Source organism: Pseudophryne corroboree, chromosome 3 (assembly GCF_028390025.1).
Source record: "Pseudophryne corroboree isolate aPseCor3 chromosome 3, aPseCor3.hap2, whole genome shotgun sequence".
In the NCBI taxonomy this organism is placed as follows: domain Eukaryota; kingdom Metazoa; phylum Chordata; class Amphibia; order Anura; family Myobatrachidae; genus Pseudophryne; species Pseudophryne corroboree.
Genome location: NC_086446.1, coordinates 625,253,980 through 625,278,379, shown reverse-complemented (window position 1 = coordinate 625,278,379; position 24,400 = coordinate 625,253,980). Strand labels below are relative to the sequence as shown.

Here is a 24,400-nt window from a genome sequence, read left to right as displayed (position 1 = left end):
AACAGAGAAGGTATGTGCTTGTGCGTGGCTGGCAGCTCCCCCTTTATACTGTGTGTGCATTTGTCGGTATGCCTCTGTACAATGTGTGTGTGTGTGTGTGTGTGTGTGTGTGTGTGTGTGTGTGTGTGTGTGTGTGTGTGTGTGTGTGTGTGTGTCAGTGTGCTTCTGGTCCCAGTGTGTGTGTCAGTGTGCCCATATACCCATATCAGTAGCCGCACAGGTGACACACGCCGCACTTCATTAGACGAGCAGGTGACACAAGCCGCACCTCAGCAGCCGTGCAGGTGACACATGCCGCACTTCAGTAGCCGAGCAGGTGACACACGCCGCACTTCAGTAGCCGAGCAGGTGACACGCCGCACTTCAGTAGCTGGGCAGGTGACACACGCCGCACTTCAGTAGCCAAGCAGGTGACATACGCCGCACTTCAGTAGCCAAGCAGATGATATACGCCGCACTTCAGTAGCCGTGCAGGTGACACACGCCGCAATCTATATGTCAGTGTGCTCCTGGTCCCTGCGTCTGTCAGTTGGGATGTATTTGTGTGACCGACGCCGGGAGAGATATATATATATATATATACATTTAAAAAAAATAAAAATTATATCAATTTATGCGGAAACCCCCCTCGGTAAATCCTGTGTTTGCCCCTGTCGTTTAATACACACAGTTATTAAAAATATTGTATTAAATGACCTTCAGGCTGTGTGTATAAGGTGTATATGAAACATAAATGCATTCTGTGCTTAGACTTAGGTCCCATCGCCATGATATCTCATTATGGTATGCAATTATTCCAAAATACGGAAAAATCCAATATCCAAAATACTTCTGGTCCCAAGCATTTTGGATAAGGGATACTCAACCTGTATTAGAAACTTTATAATAATAATAATAATAATAATAATAATAATAATAATAATAATAATAATATTATTATTATTATTATTATTACTAATAATAATAACAATAATAATAATAATAATAATAATATACAAGTGATGCTAATATATGTATAATCTGTTAATTCTAATTGTATAAATGATGATTTCTGATGTCATCACTTAAGTGTTTATCAGGTAAAACGTATTTATCATGGGGAATAACGCACACCATACTGTAATTACAGATGTTAGAAGTGCCCTCAAAGATCATGACATGTATAAAAGCAATTACAGCCCGATATGCAGGGCAATATATGAACAGTCAGTGGCACCGACTGCTCAGACACCTGCATCTATCTATTTCGACAGCTGCAGGTGTTGTTGCCTAACTATACACCACAGCAGGGACAGCTCTGTCAACATCCAGATCAGGACAGTTTTGTCCCGTGGGTCAGACAGTGTGGAGATATGTCCCGTTCACTATTACTCTGCACATGAAGTGGACAGTTGCCACTCACCTGCCTCTGGTACACACGGCATTTGGAGTCTTTAGTAGCCAAAAGAAGGATTTATCTATATAAACCTATAGACTTAATAAAGAGGCAGTGATGGGCACTATGCCTTAGTTCTATAAGAAGAACAGTTATTTAGATATATGTTTTTTTATTACCATATAGGTCTAGTGATGCCAAGACACAGAACAGCACTCTCAGACATGGGCGTAGCTACAATAGGTGCAGGGAGTGCAGCTGCTATAGGGCTCAGAGCTGAGAGGGGCCCACCTTCCCTGTCAAAGTTCCATGTGTTATATACATTTTTCGCCATGGGGTGGTATGTAGGGGTCCTTTCAAACTTTTTCCTTGGGGGCCTGCAATATTTCTAGATATGCCCCTAGACCTGCTCATTGTAGTGTGTAATAAAATAAACTGGAGGGCATTTTAATGTTAAATAATATGAACCGGGGCACTGTAATGAGGCACAATATGAACGTGGAGCACTATATATCATAATGTAAATTGGGGGTACTGTGCAGCATAATGTGTACTGGCAGCTCTGAAATGTGATATACAGTAGGGTGAACATAAACACTACTGCGATTCATAAAAGAAACTAGGGCACTGTTATGGGGCATACCATTCTACTATGGTTCGGATAATGAACTAGGGCCCTCATTCCGAGTTGTTCGCTCGGTATTTTTCATCGCATCGCAGTGAAAATCCGCTTAGTACGCATGCGCAATGTTCGCACTGCGACTGCGCCAAGTAACTTTACTATGAAGAAAGTATTTTTACTCACGGCTTTTTCCTCGCTCCGGCGATCGTAATGTGATTGACAGGAAATGGGTGTTACTGGGCGGATACACGGCGTTTCAGGGGCGTGTGGCTGAAAACGCTACCGTTTCCGGAAAAAACGCAGGAGTGGCCGGGGAAACGGTGGGAGTGCCTGGGCGAACGCTGGGTGTGTTTGTGACGTCAACCAGGAACGACAAGCACTGAAATGATCGCACAGGCAGAGTAAGTCTGGAGCTACTCTGAAACTGCTAACTCGTTTGTAATCGCAATATTGCGCGTACGTCGGTCGCAATTTTAAGAAGCTAAGATTCACTCCCAGTAGGCGGCGGCTTAGCGTGTGTAACTCTGCTACATTCGCCTTGCGAGCGAACAACTCGGAATGAGGGCCTAGGGCACTATTATAGAGCATAAAATAACAACTGCTGCAGGGAGGTGTCTCTCTAGAAGCATTGGGACAGGGGCCCTTCAAAATGTTGCTATGGGGCCCACAAAGTTCTGGCGACATCCCTGCTCTCAGACATGCAGCCAACACTGGGTTTAAGTTACATTCTCTTTTAGATAAAAAAAAATATTGAGCTTTATGTGCTAGATAGAAATGAGCACAACAATTTTGGTTTCTCAAAAATTCACAGAAAGTTCATTTATTGGAGATTGTATAATCAGTGCGATTGCTCATACCGGTCATTTAAAAAGTCAGTTTTGAACCACAAATTCTATTTTAAAAATGAACATTATAAACAATTGTTTTTTTTATTTCTTTTTGAACCCAAAAGAAAATATTTACATTGCAGAAGCCTAGTTTGGTTCATCATCTGATTTACTAGAACAAATAAGATTTTACTCACCGGTAAATCTATTTCTCGTAGTCCGTAGTGGATGCTGGGAACTCCGAAAGGACCATGGGGAATAGCGGCTCCGCAGGAGTCTGGGCACAACTAAAAGAAAGCTTTTAGACTACCTGGTGTGCACTGGCTCCTCCCACTATGACCCTCCTCCAAGCCTCAGTTAGGATACTGTGCCCGGAAGAGCTGACACAATAAGGAAGGATTTTGAATCCCGGGTAAGACTCATACCAGCCACACCAATCACACCGTATAACACGTGATACCATATCCAGTTAACAGTATGAAACATAACTGAGCTTCTCAACAGATGGCTCATAACAATAACCCGTTAGTGAACAATAACTATGTACAAGTATTGCAGACAATCCGCACTTGGGACGGGCGCCCAGCATCCACTACGGACTACGAGAAATAGATTTACCGGTGAGTAAAATCTTATTTTCTCTAACGTCCTAGTGGATGCTGGGAACTCCGAAAGGACCATGGGGATTATACCAAAGCTCCCAAACGGGCGGGAGAGTGCGGATGACTCTGCAGCACCGAATGAGAGAACTCAATGTCCTCCTCAGCCAGGGTATCAAATTTGTAGAATTTTGCAAACGTGTTTGCCCCTGACCAAGTAGCAGCTCGGCAAAGTTGTAAAGCCGAGACCCCTCGGGCAGCCGCCCAAGATGAGCCCACCTTCCTTGTAGAATGGGCTTTAACTGATTTAGGATGCGGCAGTCCAGCCGCAGAATGCGCCAGCTGAATTGTGCTACAAATCCAGCGAGCAATAGTCTGCTTAGAAGCAGGAGCACCCAGTTTGTTGGGTGCATACAGGATAAATAGCGAGTCAGTTTTCCTGACTCCAGCCGTCCTGGAAACATAAATTTTCAAGGCCCTGACTACGTCCAGCAACTTGGAATCCTCCAAGTCGCTAGTAGCCGCAGGCACTACAATAGGTTGGTTCAAGTGAAAAGCTGATACCACCTTAGGGAGAAACTGGGGACGAGTCCTCAATTCTGCCCTATCCACATGGAAAATCAGATAAGGGCTTTTAAATGACAAAGCCGCCAATTCTGATACACGCCTGGCCGAAGCCAAGGCCAATAACATGACCACTTTCCACGTGAGATATTTTAGATCCACGGTCTTTAGTGGCTCAAACCAATGTGATTTTAGGAAATTCAACACCACGTTGAGATCCCAGGGTGCCACTGGAGGCACAAAAGGGGGCTGAATATGTAGCACTCCTTTTACAAATGTCTGAACTTCAGGTAGTGAAGCTAGCTCTTTTTGGAAGAAAATCGACAGAGCCGATATCTGTACCTTAATGGAGCCTAATTTTAGGCCCATAGTCACTCCTGCCTGTAGGAAGTGCAGAAATCGACCCAGCTGAAATTCCTCTGTTGGGGCCTTATTGGCCTCACACCAAGCAACATATTTCCGCCATATGCGGTGATAATGTTTTACAGTTACATCTTTCCTAGCTTTAATCAGCGTAGGAATGACATCCTCCGGAATGCCCTTTTCCTTTAGGATCCGGTGTTCAACCGCCATGCCGTCAAACACAGCCGCGGTAAGTCTTGGAACAGAAAGGGCCCCTGCTGCAGCAGGTCCTGTCTGAGCGGCAGAGGCCATGGGTCCTCTGAGATCATCTCTTGAAGTTCCGGGTACCACGCTCTTCTTGGCCAATCCGGAACCACGAGTATTGTCCTTACTCCTCGTTTTCTTATTATTCTCAGTACCTTTGGTATGAGAGGCAGAGGAGGGAACACATAAACCGACTGGTACACCCACGGTGTCACCAGAGCGTCCACCGCTATCGCCTGAGGGTCCCTTGACCTGGCGCAATATCTCTCTAGTTTTTTGTTTAGGCGGGACGCCATCATGTCCACCTGTGGCCGTTCCCAACGATTTACAATCAGTGTGAAGACTTCTGGATGAAGTCCCCACTCTCCCGGGTGGAGGTCGTGCCTGCTGAGGAAGTCTGCTTCCCAGTAGTCCACTCCCGGAATGAACACTGCTGACAGTGCTAGCACGTGATTTTCCGCCCATCGGAGAATTCTTGTGGCTTCTGCCATTGCCGTCCTGCTTCTTGTGCCGCCCTGTCGGTTTACATGGGCGACCGCCGTGATGTTGTCTGACTGGATCAGTACCGGCTGGTGTAGAAGCAGGGATTTTGCCTGACTTAGGGCATTGTAAATGGCCCTTAGTTCTAGAATATTTATGTGTAGGGAAGTCTCCTGACTCGACCATAGTCCTTGGAAGTTTCTTCCCTGTGTGACTGCCCCCCAGCCTCGAAGGCTGGCATCCGTGGTCACCAGGACCCAGTCCTGTATGCCGCATCTGCGGCCCTCTAGAAGATAAGCACTCTGCAGCCACCACAGTAGAGACACCCTGGTTCTTGGAGACAGGGTTATTAGCCGATGCATCTGAAGATGCGATCCGGACCATTGGTCCAACAGGTCCCACTGAAAGATTCTGGCATGGAACCTGCCGAAAGGAATTGCTTCGTAAGAAGCCACCATCTTTCCCAGGACTCGCGTGCAGTGATGCACCGACACCTGTTTTGGTTTCAGGAGGTTTCTGACTAGAGATGACAGCTCCTTGGCTTTTTCCTCCGGGAGAAACACTTTTTTCTGGACTGTGTCCAGAATCATTCCCAGGAACAGTAGACGTGTCGTCGGAACCAGCTGTGACTTTGGAATATTCAGAATCCAACCGTGCTGGTGTAGCACCTCCTGAGATAGTGCTACTCCTACCAACAACTGCTCCCTGGATCTCGCCTTTATTAGGAGATCGTCCAAGTACGGGATAATTAAAACTCCCTTTTTTCGAAGGAGTATCATCATTTCCGCCATTACCTTGGTAAACACCCTCGGTGCCGTGGACAGACCAAACGGCAGCGTCTGGAATTGGTAATGGCAATTCTGTACCGCAAATCTGAGGTACTCCTGGTGAGGATGATAAAAGGGGACATGCAGGTAAGCATCCTTGATGTCCAGGGATACCATGTAATCCCCCTCGTCTAGACTTGCAATAACCGCCCTGAGCGATTCCATCTTGAACTTGAATTTTTTTATGTATGTGTTCAAGGATTTCAAATTTAAAATGGGTCTCACCGAACCGTCCGGTTTCGGAACCACAAACAGTGTGGAATAGTAACCCCGTCCTTGTTGAAGTAGGGGCACCTTGACTATCACCTGCTGGGAATACAGCTTGTGAATTGCCTCTAGCACAGCCTCCCTGTCCGAGGGAGTTGTTGGCAAGGCAGATTTGAGGAAACGGCGGGGGGGAGACGCCTCGAATTCCAGCTTGTACCCCTGAGATACTACTTGAAAGATCCAGGGATCCACCTGTGAGCGAGCCCACTGATCGCTGAAATTTTTGAGGCGGCCCCCCACCGTACCTGGCTCCGCCTGTGGAGCCCCACCGTCATGCGGCGGACTTGGAAGAAGCGGGGGAGGACTTTTGCTCCTGGGAACCAGCTGTTTGTTGCAGCCTTTTTCCCCTACCTCTGCCTCTGGACAGAAAGGATCCGCCTTTTCCTCGCCTGTTTTTCTGGGTCCGAAAGGACTGTACCTGATAAAACGGCGCTTTTTTAGGCTGTGAGGGAACATGGGGTAAAAATGCTGACTTCCCAGCTGTTGCTGTGGAAACGAGGTCCGAGAGACCATCCCCGAATAACTCCTCACCCTTATAAGGCAAAACTTCCATGTGCCTTTTGGAATCTGCATCCCCTGTCCACTGCCGAGTCCATAAGCCTCTCCTAGCAGAAATGGACAATGCACTTATTTTAGATGCCAGCCGGCAGATCTCCCTCTGTGCATCTCTCATGTATAAGACTGAGGGGTATATGCAATTGCGGTCGAATTCCCGAAATTGTCGAATTTCGGGTCATTTTCGACCAAAAAAAAAATTCGCCTATGCAATTCAGTGCTTTCCGACCAAAAAACGGACTTTCAAAATTCGACTTTTTGAAATTCGAATTTTTGCAAATTCGACTTGTCTGCAATGATATAAGTGCTGCAATTCGACCAAAGCATATTCAATTCAAGTTTGGAAATTCGACAGCAGTGCTTTTAGACAGCAAATTCGTCATTTTCAATCCGCCACACTTTGGAGGGTGAAAACAAATAAAAAAAATGTAAACATGGTTTTTTTTGTGGTTTTTTTTTTTGGGAATAGCAGATCTATTTATATTAGAAGGGATTAGGTACTTTTTTTTTTTTTTTTGGAGGCACAAATATTATTTATAATTTTTTTAAAATATTTTTTTTTTTTTTTTTTTATTGCTGGAACGGTACAATCCGAAATAAAAATTGCGTGGGGTCCCCCCTCCAAAGCATAACCAGCCTCGGGCTCTTCGAGCTGGTCCTGGTTCTAAAAATGCGGGGAAAAAATTGACAGGGGATCCCCCGTATTTTTAAAACCAGCACCGGGCTCTGCGCCTGGTGCTGGTGCCAAAAATACGGGGGACAAAAAGAGTAGGGGTCCCCCGTATTTTTAACACCAGCATCGGGCTCCACTAGCTGGACAGATAATGCCACAGCCGGGGGTCACTTTTATGCCGTGCCCTGCGGCCGTGGCATTAAATATCCAACTAGTCACCCCTGGCCGGGGTACCCTGGGGGAGTGGGGACCCCTTCAATCAAGGGGTCCCCCCCCCAGCCACCCAAGGGCCAGGGGTGAAGCCCGAGGCTGTCCCCCCCCATCCAATGGGCTGCGGATGGGAGGGCTGATAGCCTTTTGTGATAATTAAAAGATATTGTTTTTTCCAGTAGTACTACAAGTCCCAGCAAGCCTCCCCCGCAAGCTGGTACTTGGAGAACCACAAGTACCAGCATGCGGGAGAAAAACGGGCCCGCTGGTACCTGTAGTACTACTGGAAAAAAAATACCCAAATAAAAACAGGACACACACACCGTGAAAGTAAAACTTTATTTCTTACGTCGGCACACACATACTTACCTATGTTCACACGCCGACATCGGTCCTCTTCTCCATGTAGAATCCAGGGGTACCTGAAAAAAAAAGATCAATATACTCACCTCAGCCATGGTCCAGAGATACATCCACGTACTTGTAGAAAATAACAATCCGCAAATACCCGACCAAACGGACTGAAAGGGGTCCCATGCTGACACATGAGACCCCTTTCCACGAATGCAGAGAGACCTGTCAGTGACAGCTGTCACAGAAAGGTCTCTATAGCCAATCAGGAAGCGCAACTTCGTTGCGCTCATCTGATTGGCTCTGTGCGTCTGAGCAGACAGCGCATCGCACAGCCCAGTCCATTATATTCAATGGTGGGAACTTAGCGGCTAGCGGTGAGGTCACCCGCCGGTCAGCGGCTGACCGCGGGTTAACCCCACCGCTACCCGCAAAGTTCCCACCATTGAAAGTAATGGAGCGGCTTTGCGATGCGCTGTCACAGCACAGACAGCGTACAGCCAATCAGGTGAGCGCCACGGAAGTAGCGCTTCCTGATTGGCTGAAGGGACTTCAGTGACAGGAGTCACGTGATGTCCCGGCATTCGGGAGAAAGGGGTCTGATGTGAAAGCATGGGACCCTTTTCTTAGTCCGGTATGGATCGGTGTTCGTTTTTTTGTTTTGCCAAGTACGTGGATTATCTCTGGACCTGGATGTACCTCTGGACGCTGGAAGGTGAGTATCATTTTTTTCACAGGTACCTCGGATCGTCGGAGACCGTGGCAGTCGGCGTGTCAACATAGGTAAGTATGTGTGTGTCGGTAGTGTGTAATAAAGTTTTACTATCACGGTGTGTGTGTACTGTTTTTATTTGGGTATTTTTTTTCCAGTAGTACTACAGGTACCAGCGGGCCCGTTTTTCTCCCGCATGCTGGTACTTGTGGTTCTCCAAGTACCAGCTTGCGGGGGAGGCTTGCTGGGACTTGTAGTACTACTGGAAAAAAACAATATCTTTTTATTATCACAAAAGGCTATCAGCCCCCCCATCCGCAGCCCATTGGATGGGGGGGACAGCCTCGGGCTTCACCCCTGGCCCTTGGGTGGCTGGGGGGGGGACCCCTTGATTGTAGGGGTCCCCACTCCCCCAGGGTACCCCGGCCAGGGGTGACTAGTTGGATATTTAATGCCACGGCCGCAGGGCACGGCATAAAAGTGACCCCCGGCTGTGGCATTATCTGTCCAGCTAGTGGAGCCCGATGCTGGTGTTAAAAATACGGGGGACCCCTACTCTTTTTGTCCCCCGTATTTTTGGCACCAGCACCAGGCGCAGAGCCCGGTGCTGGTTTTAAAAATACGGGGGATCCCTGCCCAATTTTTCCCCTGCATTTTTAGAACCAGGACCAGCTCGAAGAGCCCGAGGCTGGTTATGCTTTGGAGGGGGGACCCCACGCCAATTTTTTTTTCGGGTTTTTCCCGTTTTTCCCCGTTTTTTAAAATCGCGGCAAAATCCGCCAAATCGGCCGATTTTCGCCCGCGATTCTGGCGAATCCGTTTTTCATTGAATATGGTGAATTCCGGAAGCCACCTTCCGGAATTCACCTGTCGAATTAAGTCGAATTAAAAAAACGGCGAAAAATTGCCGCGATTCGCCGTGAATTGCATATACCCCTGAGTCTTTTATATGCTCTATGGTTAGCAGAATAGTGTCCCTGTCTAGGGTGTCAATATTTTCTGACAGGGAATCTGACCATGCAGCGGCAGCACTGCACATCCATGCTGACGCAATAGCTGGTCTAAGTATAATGCCTGTGTGTGTATATATAGACTTCAGGATCGCCTCCTGCTTTCTATCCGCAGGCTCCTTCAGGGCGGCCGTATCCGGAGACGGAAGTGCCACCTTTTTAGACAAACGTGTGAGCGCTTTATCCACCCTAGGAGGTGTTTCCCAACGTGCCCTATCCTCTGGCGGGAAAGGGAACGCCATTAGTAATTTTTTTGAGATTATCAATCTTTTATCAGGGAAAGCCCACGCTTCTTCACACACTTCATTTAATTCTTCAGATGGGGGAAAAACTACGGGTAGTTTTTTCTCCCCAAACATAATACCCTTTTTAGTGGTACCTGGGTTTATATCTGAAATGTGTAACACCTCTTTCATTGCCTCAATCATGCAACGAATGGCCTTAGTGGACATTAGATTAGACTCATCGTCGTCGACACTGGTATCAGTATCCGTGTCGACATCTGTGTCTGCCATCTGAGGTAGCGGCCGTTTTAGAGCCCCTGATGGCCTCTGAGACACCTGGGCAGGCACGAGCTGAGAAGCTGGCTGTCCCGCATTTGGCATGTCGTCAAATTTTTTGTGTAAGGAGTCGACACTTGCACGTAATTCCTTCCATAAAACCATCCACTCAGGTGTCTGCCCCGCAGGGGGTGACATCACTTCTATAGGCATCTGCTCCGCCTCCACATAATTTTCCTCCTCAAACATGTCGACACAGCCGTACCGACACACCGCACACACACCGGGAATGCTCTAACAGAGGACAGGACCCCACAGAAGCCCTTTGGGGAGACAGAGAGAGAGTATGCCAGCACACACCAGAGCGCTATATAATGCAGGGACTAACTGAATTATGTCCCCTATAGCTGCTATAATATTTACTGCGCCTAAATTTAGTGCCCCCCCTCTCTTTTTTACCCTTTTCTGTAGTGTAGACTGCAGGGGAGAGCCAGGGAGCTTCCTTCCAGCGGAACTGTGAGGGAAAAATGGCGCCAGTGTGCTGAGGAAGATAGCTCCGCCCCTTTTTCGCGGACTATTCTCCCGCTTTTTTAAGGATTCTGGCAGGGGTAATTATCACATATATAGCCTCTGGGGCTATATATTGTGATTGTTTTGCCAGCCAAGGTGTTTTTATTGCTGCTCAGGGCGCCCCACCCCCAGCGCCCTGCACCCTCAGTGATCGGAGTGTGAAGTGTGTATGAGGAGCAATGGCGCACAGCTGCAGTGCTGTGCGCTACCTTGGTGAAGACAGAAGTCTTCATGCCGCCGATTTTCCGGACTTCTTCTTGCTTCTGGCTCTGTAAGGGGGACAGCGGCGCGGCTCCGGGACCGAACACCAAGGCCAGTTCCATGCGGTCGATCCCTCTGGAGCTAATGGTGTCCAGTAGCCTAAGAAGCCCAAGCTAGCTGCAAGCAGGTAGGTTCGCTTCTTCTCCCCTTAGTCCCTCGTTGCAGTGAGCCTGTTGCCAGCAGGTCTCACTGTAAAATAAAAAACCTAAAATATACTTTCTTTCTAAGAGCTCAGGAGAGCCCCTAGTGTGCATCCAGCTCGGCCGGGCACAAAAATCTAACTGAGGCTTGGAGGAGGGTCATAGTGGGAGGAGCCAGTGCACACCAGGTAGTCTAAAAGCTTTCTTTTAGTTGTGCCCAGACTCCTGCGGAGCCGCTATTCCCCATGGTCCTTTCGGAGTTCCCAGCATCCACTAGGACGTTAGAGAAATGGAGTTTAAGTCACCTAATGTTAAACAACAAGACATAAAGATCTGGGTTTTCAACTTCTAAACTAGGTGTGATGTCCCAGGAAAAAAATAACTTAAATACTGTAAAGTTTAGCAAATGTCTGTGCTAAATTTGAGATTAGGGCCTCACAGCTAGCAAATTAGTATGTGACGGTCACAGTGAAAAATGGTTTCATTTTCAACTTCTTATTTTAATAATTTTCATTTAAAATTAACAATTGTACATGGTGAACAACTTTATGCCCTTCTAATATTTACTGTTGTAAGTAGGAGGTATCTTTATTGTTGTCTGTCACTCTTCCCCTAGCTTGAAGGAGCCATTCAGCCTATTGCTACAGAGATTGCCTCTGCTTCCTCTCTGATGGCCTGACCTCCTCACAGCCAGACCTTTGTCGCAGCATCAAGGAGAACAAATTGGATAGAGTGTAATTGAGGGAAGCTTTAGAATAAGGATGGTACTTAGAATTTCAGGCTTAATTTATTTGTATTATTTGTATTGTGGTGCCCCTTCTGTCATTGTTTTCCTAGATTTGCCACTGCCCTATATTCTACAGGAGTAGAGTATATACATAAAGAGAGGGTTAGCCATACCTCTCATTTTCGTGGGACAGTCCCGTTTTTTGGGACTGTACCACTGTCCCACCCGCGGGCCGCAGTGTCCCGCGGTGGAGGGGGGCCAGTTGGGAGGCTCTGTCACTCGCTCCTCTGCTTAGCAGAGCAGCAGTGAATAGACGCTGTGTGCATAGCATCTATTCACTAGAGACAGAGGGAGAGGGGGCATGCCAGCATCTCACAGAGCGCTGGGCATGCCCCCTCAGTGACGAAAACTGGGGCATGTCTTGCGATTGCGGCACTCCCGCGAAGCCACACCCCTTTCCTGAGGCCACGCACCTTTTTCCGACGCACCAATGTCCCTCTTTATGAGGCACCAAAGTTGGGAGGTGTTGGATGCAGTAAAAATATCGTCTGTCGGGATCCCGGCATTCAAGAGACTGACATCTGGTGAAATACTGATGACCGGAATCCCAACCAGCGTTGGGTAGTCCCACTAGGTTGGTAGGTCCAAGCCAGCAACCGAGTGAGAATATAACCTGGGCCCGAAGCATAGTGAGCTCGCAAGGGGAGTTGCTACCTCGCTGCTAGGGTTCCGACAGACGGGATGCCGGTGTCGGTATACTGACAACCGGCATCTCATCTCCCGGTAAAACATATGTATTCCATGCAACAGTGGGTAATTTCATTAGAATAATAGAGAGTTTAAATCAGAAACTATTTCTGTTGTACCAGGCTATCAGTGTATATAGATTGCCAAGCTGTCATTAGTAGCAATATTAGAGATCCCAGTATATGCAAGTATATAGATATGCAAAGAATGCCTACCTATATACAATAATAATCTGCTGTACTGCTTAAAAATACAACTCAGATTCATGTTTATGTAAAGATGTGCCCTGTGGGCACATCTGTGTTGCTGTCCCTAGCTGGGGGCAGCGCTGGGGCAGCTTGTCTGTCCCCAGCGCTGGGTGCGTGGCGGCGGGTGTCCGGTGCAGGGATTACCCTTTTCCCTGCACCGGACAGGAGGCTGCTGGAGGATTCAAATGTTGGCGCCCTCTGGGAGCCAATCGCGGCTCCCGGAGCGGCAGCCAGTCAGAGAGGGACGCGGCGAGCCAATCGGCGCTCGCCGCATCATAGGCCCCGCCCCCGGTGTCTTACGTCAGACGCCGGGCGGGAGCCGAAGGGACGGGGCGCGCGGAAGAGCGCGAAGAAAGAAGACGGGCGGGAGAAGAAGAAAGAAGACGCCGGGCGAAGCGCGCGGAAGAGCGCGGAGAAGCCGGACGGGGAGCCGAGGCGCCGTGGACGAGAAAGAAGACGGCGGCCGCTGAAGAGGCCAGAAGACGTCTGGCTCCTGCAAGAAGATGTCCAGCGGCGGCTGGACGCGGAGCAGCGGAGGCGGCGCCGCTGGCCAGGACGGGTCAGCGGCAGAAGACGGTGCCGGAGGCCCCCGGATTAGGTGAGGCCTCAGTGAGGCTGTCCTTCCCCCTTCCCTTTTCCTCCCTCGACCACCAGGGACGGGCATTAGGCCCGAGGGCACAATTCAGGCACTAGGCCTGTTGCGCAGATAGGAGGTTTGGGGGCCAATATTTGATTAGGTGGTTTGGGCATTAGGCCCAAGCCACCCTATCCCTGTGCGCAGTTAGGCGGGCACTAGGCCCGGGGGCATATCAGGCAATAGGCCTGGGGGACAGATAGAGGGCATTAGGCCCTAGTGTATTTTGGCCAATTAGGGAGTATTAAGGTGACCCTGGGCACAAGGCCCAGGTCACCCAACGGGCAGCAAGTTAGGCGGGCGCTAGGCCCGTGGGCGAAGTCAGGCCTCCGGCCTGGGCGCAGTCAGGGGGCGCTAGGCCCAGCGAGTAAGTACCCCCCCAAGGTGAATAAAGGTGGCACTGGGCACTAGGCTCGGGCCACCCGGAGGTGTTTAGGTGGGCAGGCCGTGTGGCACCCACCCCCTTCCAGCAGCAGGTAGGGATTTAAAGGGACAACACCGTGTGGTCTTGTATTCCGATAGTGTGATGTATGTTGTTACCGTGCAGGGCAAAGTGTATGTGTTGTTTAAGTTGTGCATAGTTGTGTCGCACCACCCACACGAGCTAGTTTGAGGGCTCTGTTTATGTAGCTAGTGTAGCGGACGCACACTAGGTTAGAGTTAGGCCCTGCACGGCTGTTTCTCTTTGCCTCCTTACAGGGACCTGTAAGTGGAGAAGATCGGAGTGCAAGACTTGTGACGGTGAGTAGCATCCGTGTACGTTTGTCCCTTGTCTGTCCCCGAGCGCCGGAGTCAGGATTGCTCACGGACGTGAGAATCCCTTTCATCACACTACGTGCAAGAGCGCGAGTGTGTGAAAGCTGGGTGGCTGAGGCTTTGTGCCAGTGATGACCTTTCACCCAACCGGTGAAGGTCGCGGTCACCCCTGGGGTATCCCCTGTTCCAGTGGAAGAAGGGTCGATACCCCCCTTAAGGTAAACCTTTCTCTCCTCAGCTCGCTCGTCGGTCAGCTCCGAGAGGGAATCGCGGTGTCCGGATCCGACTGAAGATTTCCAGGTCCGTTGAAGGTTCCGGTACCTGAAGGTGAGAGAGAGCGGCGCCTGGTGAGTACAGAGTCTACACCTGCACGGCAGCAGGCACCACACGTACCGCAGCCGCACCTCTCACACTTAAGTACAGTATGTAGTAAGGTATCCCTACTATTTATTGTATGTACTGTAGAAAGCATAAAGCAATGATGCTAAAGTCCATCAAATAATAGATAAGTAGAATACAAAACATGAACTCAAGACATAGGAGCAAGTTCTGTGGGTGCTGTGGCCAGGGGCGGATTGGGAACAAAAAGCGGCCCTGGAAAAATTTGTACTAGTGGCCCCACATGGGCAGCACCAGAGGTGTAAGGTCTAGCCATGGGCCATGGCAGCAGCACCCTTCCCCCAAGACTTTCCAGATAGTGGGGATGTCCAGCATCAAGGAGGAAGTTAAAAAGAAATAAAATTAAATGTTATGAGCACATTATATGATACACCTTCAGAATTTAGGAAACTATATAATTCTTTAGAAAGATATATTTTCTTGCTTATTACACCAACCGTATCGCAATCACTATTCACTCAATCTTATATGTCAGCCAAGCAGGCAGACAGAGCATACACTAGATCATCTGCAATCACAGGCTAAGTGGCAAAGTAATTTTCATATATGCAAATTATTTTGCATCTTATTCATTATGTCTATAAAAAGAACCACATGTCCTCAAACAAAACAGGCCCCATGGGTGCGTCGGCCCACCGGGAATCATCCCTGTAAACCCTATGGTCAATCCGCCTCTGGCTGTGGCTACTTAAGCACCCAGAGCATTTGTTCAACCAGTAACTATGTCTATAAATGCCTTTTTCAGCCATATTTAGAGCACCCACAAACATTTCTGAAAGTTGGGAGACAGAATAATAGTTTTTCTGTAGAACCAAATTTGTAACTTTTAGTACATACTTTACCTGGTTACATTAAAATGTATATAAAATCTATCAGACACCTGATAAAATTCTCTAACGATAATTTACCTAGTGTTCTCGCACTGTGTGGACAAACAGGCATTTGGCTATTGATCCAAATAGTCTCAACCACTTATTTAACCCTCAGCTACTGAGGACTTTGTGGAACAGTACTGCCAACTCAGAAGAAAATGAAGACAGAAGAGGATAGGAAGAAGAAGCAGAAGAGCGGGTAAGTAAAAAAGGAATGGAAGAGGGGCGGGAGCACATAATCATAAGCTATATAAAAGTGAAGAGGTGGGGAGGACTAAAACATTAAATATATACAAAGGAAAGGGTTGGAGGGTGTGAATAAATCATTAAATATACATGAAGGGTTGGTAGGCATAAAAATATAGAAGGAAGGGGTGGACAATCATTAAATATATATAAAACAGATAAAAGTAGGAGGGGGGGTATAAAAGAAAAGAACAGCATTTCTATCTATCTACACACGCACACAAACTTTTTGGGGGCCATTAATCAGTCATTACATTTATAATGCGATCTGAGCATGATGTTAGCGCCAAAAGATCATATTGCAGGATGTGGATACATAGGTCAGATTTATGAAGCGGCAACAACAGGGAGAGGGGCTCTGAAAGGAGCCCATCCCTGCAATGTGCTCGCTTCAGTGACAAGACTCCCGCACGGTCCCTTTGACCACGAATGCACAGTTTACATTGCCGGGGATGGTTCCAAGGGATTCCTCCCCAAGTTATTCTTGTGAAGTGGCTACAATGGGCTAACGCCATCTTGGTAAATATATAATATATAGAGAGATATTAGGGTTGCTGTAATATCCCTTTAATCCGGAACACACATGAATTACACAGGTTCTGTGACTGACTTAATTCATGCAAGCAATTCACGTTTGCCATTGAACTTGTACAAATCATAGTTGTCCCAGATTGGCAACCATAAGTGGACAGAAGACCTCTGGAAAGATGCTGACCCATGCCATTTGGATAGCTTCCCACAGGTCCCATTATTTGTAAATGCAGGATCTTGGGTGTGAATGGACTTCTCCACCACATCCCATAAATGCTTAATTGAGTTCATGTTGGGCGATCGTGGTCACCAGAACGCGGTGGCCAGACAATTTGTCGGAACTCTCCAGGATACTCTTCGAACCAATTATGGACAACTTGGGAAAATGACACAGTACAATATCCCGCTGGAAAATTCCATTATTGTGGGGGTACATGATGTCCATGAAGAACTGCAAATGGTCATCAAGGACTACAACGTAGCGATTACTGGTCAATGACGTGTTCAGGTGGACCATCAGATCCAATTCCATGCTAAATGAACACACCCCATACCATTATGGAACCACCACCAGCCTACACGGTGCCGTGTTGACAGCTGAGGTCCATAGCCTCATGGGGTCTACTACACACCCAAACCCTACCATCAGCCCTAGACCACTGGAACCATGACTAATTGGACCATGCAACATGTTGCCAGTCCTCAAGGGTCCAAGTAGTGAAGCCACAAGCCCATGTAAGGCACTGTGTCACGTGTTCTAGTGTTAACAGGGGCACTCTGGTGGGTCTTCTGCTCCCATGGAAGCTAAATAATGCTGCACTGACATGGTGGTTAAGCGTCTGGTACCTCCTGCATTGAATGTGTATGTAATTTGAGCCAGTGTCGCTTGTCTGTTACCACAAACATTTCTGATCAGGTCATTAAACACCCGTGGTTGACCACTGCGGTGTCCACGGTGAATGGTATTGCCTTCCATGAGGTATTCCTGGTACACATGTGATGCCAGGCTTAGATCAAGGAGTGTTGAATGTCCACACAACTTTGGAAATGGAATGTCCCATTTGTCGGGTACTGACTATCATGCCCTGTTTGATAATACATGTTGCCAGTGTTCAAACTCACTCATGAGATGTGAAATTACAACTGACGCAGGTCTGCGCATTTTCAAGACATCACAGTATGGTGGCACCACCTACCATTACCTTTACATATTGCTATTACATGACTTTTGGCATTTCAGAGTACTTTACAGTATATACAGTACATCCTCTGTCTTGTAATATTGTCCTAGTATTTTTTTCCCACCACACAAACTGAATTTATCTATGTACCCCCCATATATAGAAGTACACCTTGGTAGAAGAAAGAAACCCAGCAGCGATCTGGGCAATAGACAGACCATTCATTTATCAGAGATATGATATGAGGCCCCAGAGCTCTCAGTGGCTGCTAGACTAACATTGGAGTTGGCCATCAGCCATCGGTTGTTTGCAACTATCGATTGTCTATGGCCAATGTCAAGTGTTTGTGTGTGTTTAACACTGATGGCACTGAGATTGCACTGGCGCCGTTACGATGGCCGAGGTCTGCCCATGTGCAGTAGTCAAATATCCTTGGCTAAATCATCATCGGTTTTCTACTGACGGGTAAAACATTGAACATTGATGGTACAGCTTAGATGGCCATCATTATCTAATATAGTGTGGCATCGCCCCCATCCTCACAGACACAGCCAGCATTGCCTACACTGAGGACTACATTCAGAAAACAGTGAAAAGCCATTTATCACTCCTTCCCTGTGATAACAGGGCATTTCACAGTTTCATTTAATTTAGAGAAGGGATTACCATGGAGAAATGTCAGATTTCTCTAGCGGTGCCACTAATTAGTGCATATGTTGCTTCCCCATACAGTAGTGGGAAAAGCAGCCTACCGTAATTCAGAAAATAAAAGAAAGCTCTGCTTTTTGTTTTCCTCTCCAGAGTCTATCACCATCTTATGATAGCATAATGAGCTGTGTTGGGGTAGAGAAGAAGTGGAGATAGTGGTCTTCCTGCCTTCTCCACATCATAGCCCAATAGCAGAGTCCCCATTTATCGCTCTCCCCAATTCAAACCTGATTGCAGCAGCACATATGTTAGCTAATGGGCAAAACCATGTGCACTGCAGGGGGGGCAGATATAACCTGTGCAGAGAGAGTTAGATTTCGGTGGGGTGTGTTCAAACTGAAATCTAAATTGCAGTGTAAAATGAAAGCAGCTATTATCTACCCTGCACAGAAACAATATAACCCACCCAAATCTGCAAATGTTATATCTGCCCCACCCCCTTGCGGTGCACATGGTTTTGCCCATTAGCTAACAAAGGGGGTGATTCCGAGTTGTTCGCTCGCTAGCTGCTTTTAGCAGCATTGCACACGCTAAGCCGCCGCCCTCTGGGAGTGTATCTTAGCTTAGCAGAATTGCGAACGAAAGATTAGCAGAATTGCGAATACAAATTTCTTAGCAGTTTCTGAGTAGCTCCAGACTTACTCAGCCATTGCGACCAGCTCAGTCCTTTTCGTTCCTGGTTTGACGTCACAAACACACCCAGCGTTTCCCCAACCACTCCCCCGTTTCTCCAGCCACTCCTGCGTTTTGCAACTCGAACGCCTGCGTTTTTCCGCACACTCCCATAAAACGGCCAGTTTCCGCCCAGAAACACCCACTTCCTGTCAATCACACTACGATCAGCACAGCGATGAAAAAGCTTTGTTATGCCGTGAGTAAAATACCTAACTTTTGTGTAAAATAACTAAGCGCATGCGCTCTGCGAACCTTGCGCATGCGCAGTAAGCGACTAATCACAGTATAGCAAAAATCGGCAACGAGCGAACAACTCGGAATGACCCCCAAAATTTGATGCTGCAATCAGGTCTGAATTAGGCCCTCTGATCGGCACTGATTAGAGTGTCAACAGTGGCAGGGCAGGCTGGTCAAAGTGGAGGGCAATGACAGGAAAACAGTATCTGGGGATAATCTCACATTTCACAGTAGTCAGAGGAATTTCTGGTGTGGTATAAAATATCTGCAGTTATTAGATAGACAGGCAATAGGTTGACACCGTGGTCAACAAGGTCAAAAAGCCGACAGGGCCAAATGGTTAACAGTTAAAAGGTAGACAGTACAAAAAATCAACTGGTACAAAAGATTGACAGGGTGAAAAAGTCGACATGGAAATCGTTGACTCAAAAAAAGTTGACTTTTTTTGTTTTTTTGCTGTAATTCTGAATCATTCAACACCTGTGACCCCAATTAGTGGTAACATAGTTATTTCCAGATGTAGTCCATGTGGAAGCTAAACCAAACAAAAGTTGAAAAAAAATAATTTAAATACCCCCAAAACTTGTGTCGGCCATGTGTGTCGACAATTACCATGTCAACCTTTTGTACCTATCTACCTTTTGCCTGTCAATATTTTGACTCTGTCGACCAAATACCTGTCAACTATATGGTGCCGACCTATTGCTTTTCTATCTAGACAGTGTCGACCCATTGTCCGGAACCCCACGTTTTCCAGCTGCCAAATACCATTGTGAGCTCCTGACATCTTCTGCCGTCTGCCCGGTGCTGAATTAAAGTTTGCCTCCCAGAACCTCAGCTGAAGAAAACTTGCCCTATCTCTACTCTAAGGATAACTATTTGCCATCAATAGTTAACCATCGATGAACAATAGTTTTTGCTATTGATGGCAGAGATCAAATAGTTCTCCACCAATGATGGCGTAGAGCCCTGCAATTTTTTTCTTTCTCCCTGCTGCTTGGATTGGCCCACTGCCAGGTGAGTAATACAGTATGGATGACTACCGGTGGGAGAAACTATGGATGGTTACCCTTCAATGATTTATAACATCGATGTTAACCAATAATGGTACCATCAATTTTTACCATAGAGGATTAGCACACTGGAGCAGGGCTCAAGGCCATCCCGTGGCGCCTCCATACACATACTTCATCCAAGGGAGCGGGACAGTCAGCAGGAGAAAGTTTCTGCCCAATCCAGGCAGCGCTACTTGCTACAGAGTGCACGATTGGAGCATCCGTCTGACATTCTGATTAGCACTGTAGCAGCACTACTGGCCGCCAGGTGCCATTCCAGCTAGCCAGATGCAGGACTCACACACTAGGCCTATATTATTGAAAGATTATTAAAACCAAACAGAACATGACTGCTTTCAATCAAGGTTATAAAAGATCTAGTAGGGTGTGGCACACAAGCCAGTCCTTGTATAGACGTTACCCTCTGTACCTGAGAGGTGAGTCCATTTAACTGCAATGTAATTACGTGCTGGACATCTATGCTAGTGTAGGGAGCAGCAGAGAATTGGAGGCTGCAAGTTTAAATATTTTGATCAAAATATGAACGAAGTATATTATTGTTAGCACCAAAAGAAAGTCTTTCTGTTTTGTGTGTGTGTATATATATATATATATATATAATTATAGCAGTAATACTGGCACACAGCTGGTACCATGTACTGTACAGGGTGGGTAAAACCGAGCATGGGCATATTTATTTTCTGCTTTGATTCATGAGAAAGCAGACAATCATATTTGTGCCTGAGTGATGTCACATGTTGCTAGTGAATAGACTGCCTTCTAAGAAAAGCTGTTTCCACTGTGTGTGAGTGACAATTGTATATTGTGTTATTGACTTTAGTGAATTGTGAAAAGTGCACTTGTAATTGCTGTGAATTAAAGAGACCATACATCCAGTGACAAGCAATCAGGTGAGGCAGTGCCTCTCCTGTCATACTCCAGTATACTCCACAGTTTTGACTATACAAATTATGTGAAAAATACAAAGACGATATTATAAATATCTTATTTGTATTATTCTAATCATTTTTATAGTATACTGGAGTATGACAGGAGATGCACTACCCATTGTATAATGCCCTCATGAACCCTCGGGTTCATATAGGTCTGTGTAAATCTGGCTCTTATACTAGCCAGAGCCTCCCTAGTCATTTACCTCACTGCACGTCACTGCTTAAATCGGTAACTGGGCTCTGTGAATTGTGAAGATTCCTACATCTGGCTATCAAACCTTCACCTTTTATTTTAATAAGACTATTGGATTAGTTTGTGTTAATAGACATTCGGTGGTAACTTTGTCACAGTAATTTCTCCCTTTCCAACCGTCTATGACTAGTTGTGCATGGCAAGGCGCTGTAGGTTGGGGTTACTGTGTAATCTCCTCTCTAGTACTGTAGGCACAGTAATGCATGGTCATCACATCTGCAGTTTCACGTTTAGTTTCCACATGCTGACCAATTCTCAGTGCTGCCACCTAAAGTATTCTCCCTTTTACTAGTTGCCCATTATTATAAGTAACATATGCACATGTAAGTGCAAATAGTACTGTCATGAAAAGTTTGCCTCACATTTAGATCAAGGTGTCGCACGATGCAAAACACTTTATAGTTTATTGTGTGCTCACAAAGCGACTTAAAGTTATGTAAACTAATAGAACAGTCTTTGTTATAACTTATTAATGCTTGTTATTAAAATTAAAACAAGCATTAATATTATTTGTAAGATAGTTGTTTTATACTTCATTGGTGTAAATGACATTGTAAGGATGAGTATGCAAACACTAGTGCAAAGACATGTACTCAAGTCCCTTGTGATAAACATAGCCTCTCCCCAGCCTGAGGCTTATTACCTGACCTGCCCTCTAGACGGTTGGTAACACAGAGATCAGCATTCCATATATCTTCCCAGATGAGCCAGAGATCTCTTAAGATAGTAGTTAATATAGACAATAAACTGAAACATAAAAAAGTGTATTATATATATATATATATATATATATATATATATATATATATATATATATATATATATATATATATATATAAAATAGAAAACTAGAACAGGTTCAGGCAATAATTTTCTTTTTTCTCTTAAAAAAAAAACCCATTGCTTCCAAGACAGAACTCAGTTTGCATGCTGAACACAGATTACATGAATTCCTGCCATAACTTCTGTAGATTAAACTGAGTGCTTACCACAAACTGTGTAGCAGTATAGTCATCGGCTGGCTCGGCTGTATGCACCCTCTAAGCTCACAGAGATCCAAAGGAAGTTTGCAAATTCCCTGCATGTCAGCTTCTGGTTTTTCAACTGATGCTGAGCTACATGTATTTAAACAAATGTGCTTTTAGCCTGTATTCTAATGCTAAGTACTCTATCCCCGCCCCTAAACTAGTCCTACCAATGCAAGCCAATAGTGAACTCCTTGCTCATAAATCTCTAGAATCAGGTTTCAACATTTTTTTCCTCCAGTTTCCTAACTTCTTATGTCACTTAAGTTAACCTACTCTCCCCATGTGCTTCACATGGTACAGTGCAACTGTCTGATAACTGGGACAATATTTGTGTGTTGACATTGATTGTTGACATTGGTATCTACTGTTATTATTTCATTGCACACATGTATTATATATAATTGACCGACAGACCCAAAATATATGCATCCTATTCTGTGTATAATATTCAGTTTCCACTATCCATTCTTATTCTGTGGACTTTGTCGGTAATTATTTATTAAAGCAAGTAAAACAAAACATTAGATCATACATATGTTTAGTGAACATGTCGTGATGGGGGTTGTAGTTCACCAAGATCAGCTTAGATAGACTGTACCATTCTTAGAATAAGGTATCACTGTAAGTTATGTACACATGTTGCCAACGACTATGCATATTTACTTCTGTAAACAATATATTTATTATGCAAAATTGATGTTAACGTATTTAGAAATAGGTAAACGTTATTTATTAAAGGGTATAAAAAGCGTTACATGCCCCCCGTTGTAAATTAGTATTGATACTGTATTAGAAATCATCTTGGATTTCTGTAAATGATATAGAAGCACATAGTCCAAGACTCCTCATTGACTCCTAATACTGTGGAGCTGATTCAATTAGACATAAGCTTCTGTCAGGTCCTCCCACTGACCGCAATTACAATAACTGATTTCTAATACATCTACAGGTACATAAGCTGCGATCAAAAATTTGCTGAGCAACACCTCGCTGCATCGGCAACATTGAATCGGCCCTACAGTGGTGTGCAGGGTCGGACTGGCCCACAGGGGTACACGGGAAACCACAGGTGAGCCCCACTGCCTGGGGGCCCCACCCCCTCCTCTAGGGATCAGATTTTGCACTTGAACTACACATTATGCATATGTTACATTATACTGCACAGGACTATGGTGTACTTTCTACAGTGTGATTATTCTGGTACATTATCTTGCATGCACTAGAGCACAGGTTCTCAAACTCGGTCCTCAGGACCCCACACGGTTCATGTTTTGCACGTCACCTGTAGATTTTTAAAATGTGACAGTTGGCGATACACAGTGCAGTTGCTGGGTAACATGGAAAACATGAACCGTGTGGGGTCCTGAGGACCGAGTTTGAGAACCACTGCACTAGAGGTATTTGCTATATATATATATATATATATATATATATATGTGTGTGTATCAAGGGGCCCAGAACATGCACTACTAGTTAGCCAAGCCTCTAAGCATGGGCCCTTATCACTGCATTTCCCCGGTGGGCCCTCCATGCCCCAGTCCGACACTGGTGGTGTGCCAATGTCAGGCAGGGACTGTGTCGAAAGACACAGCTCTACTGACTCCGGAGGACAAATTCCAGCAGATATTCTGAGCAACCATAGGGTTTACAGTCGCTCCGTTCCTCCATCCACCTCTGAATCAGCCCCCAGTGTCACAATATATACAGTGGGCTACACTCATTTATGTGATAGATGAAGGAATAAGCTAAATTGACAAAATTGCTTCAAAAAACATTTGCCTCACTTTTCATTTGACCTATACCCGTCTTAACAGCAGTATAGCATGGGCAAAGCATGCACTGCGCACAACTATCATTGCAAGGGGATACGGTCATTAGGTCGACACAGCTTAGGTCGACATGTATTAGGCCGACATGGTCAATAGGTCGACATGGTCATGAGGTCGCATACCCATTGTAAGATTGTACCAGAACCTCGCACCCCGTGCAGACTGGCCTTTT

At 46.2% G+C, this 24,400-nt stretch overlaps 1 protein-coding gene across 1 annotated transcript in view; it reads right to left on the bottom strand.

Moving 5' to 3' along the window:
• The window catches only part of SLC16A12 (solute carrier family 16 member 12), a 164,323-nt gene extending 141,852 nt beyond the window's left edge, over positions 1 to 22,471 (bottom strand). The window contains exon 1 of the mRNA XM_063963711.1: positions 22,361 to 22,471. The gene's annotated coding sequence lies outside the window, so the exon portion shown is untranslated. The remainder of the gene's footprint in view (positions 1 to 22,360) is intronic.
• Positions 22,472 to 24,400: the final 1,929 nt, after the last annotated feature.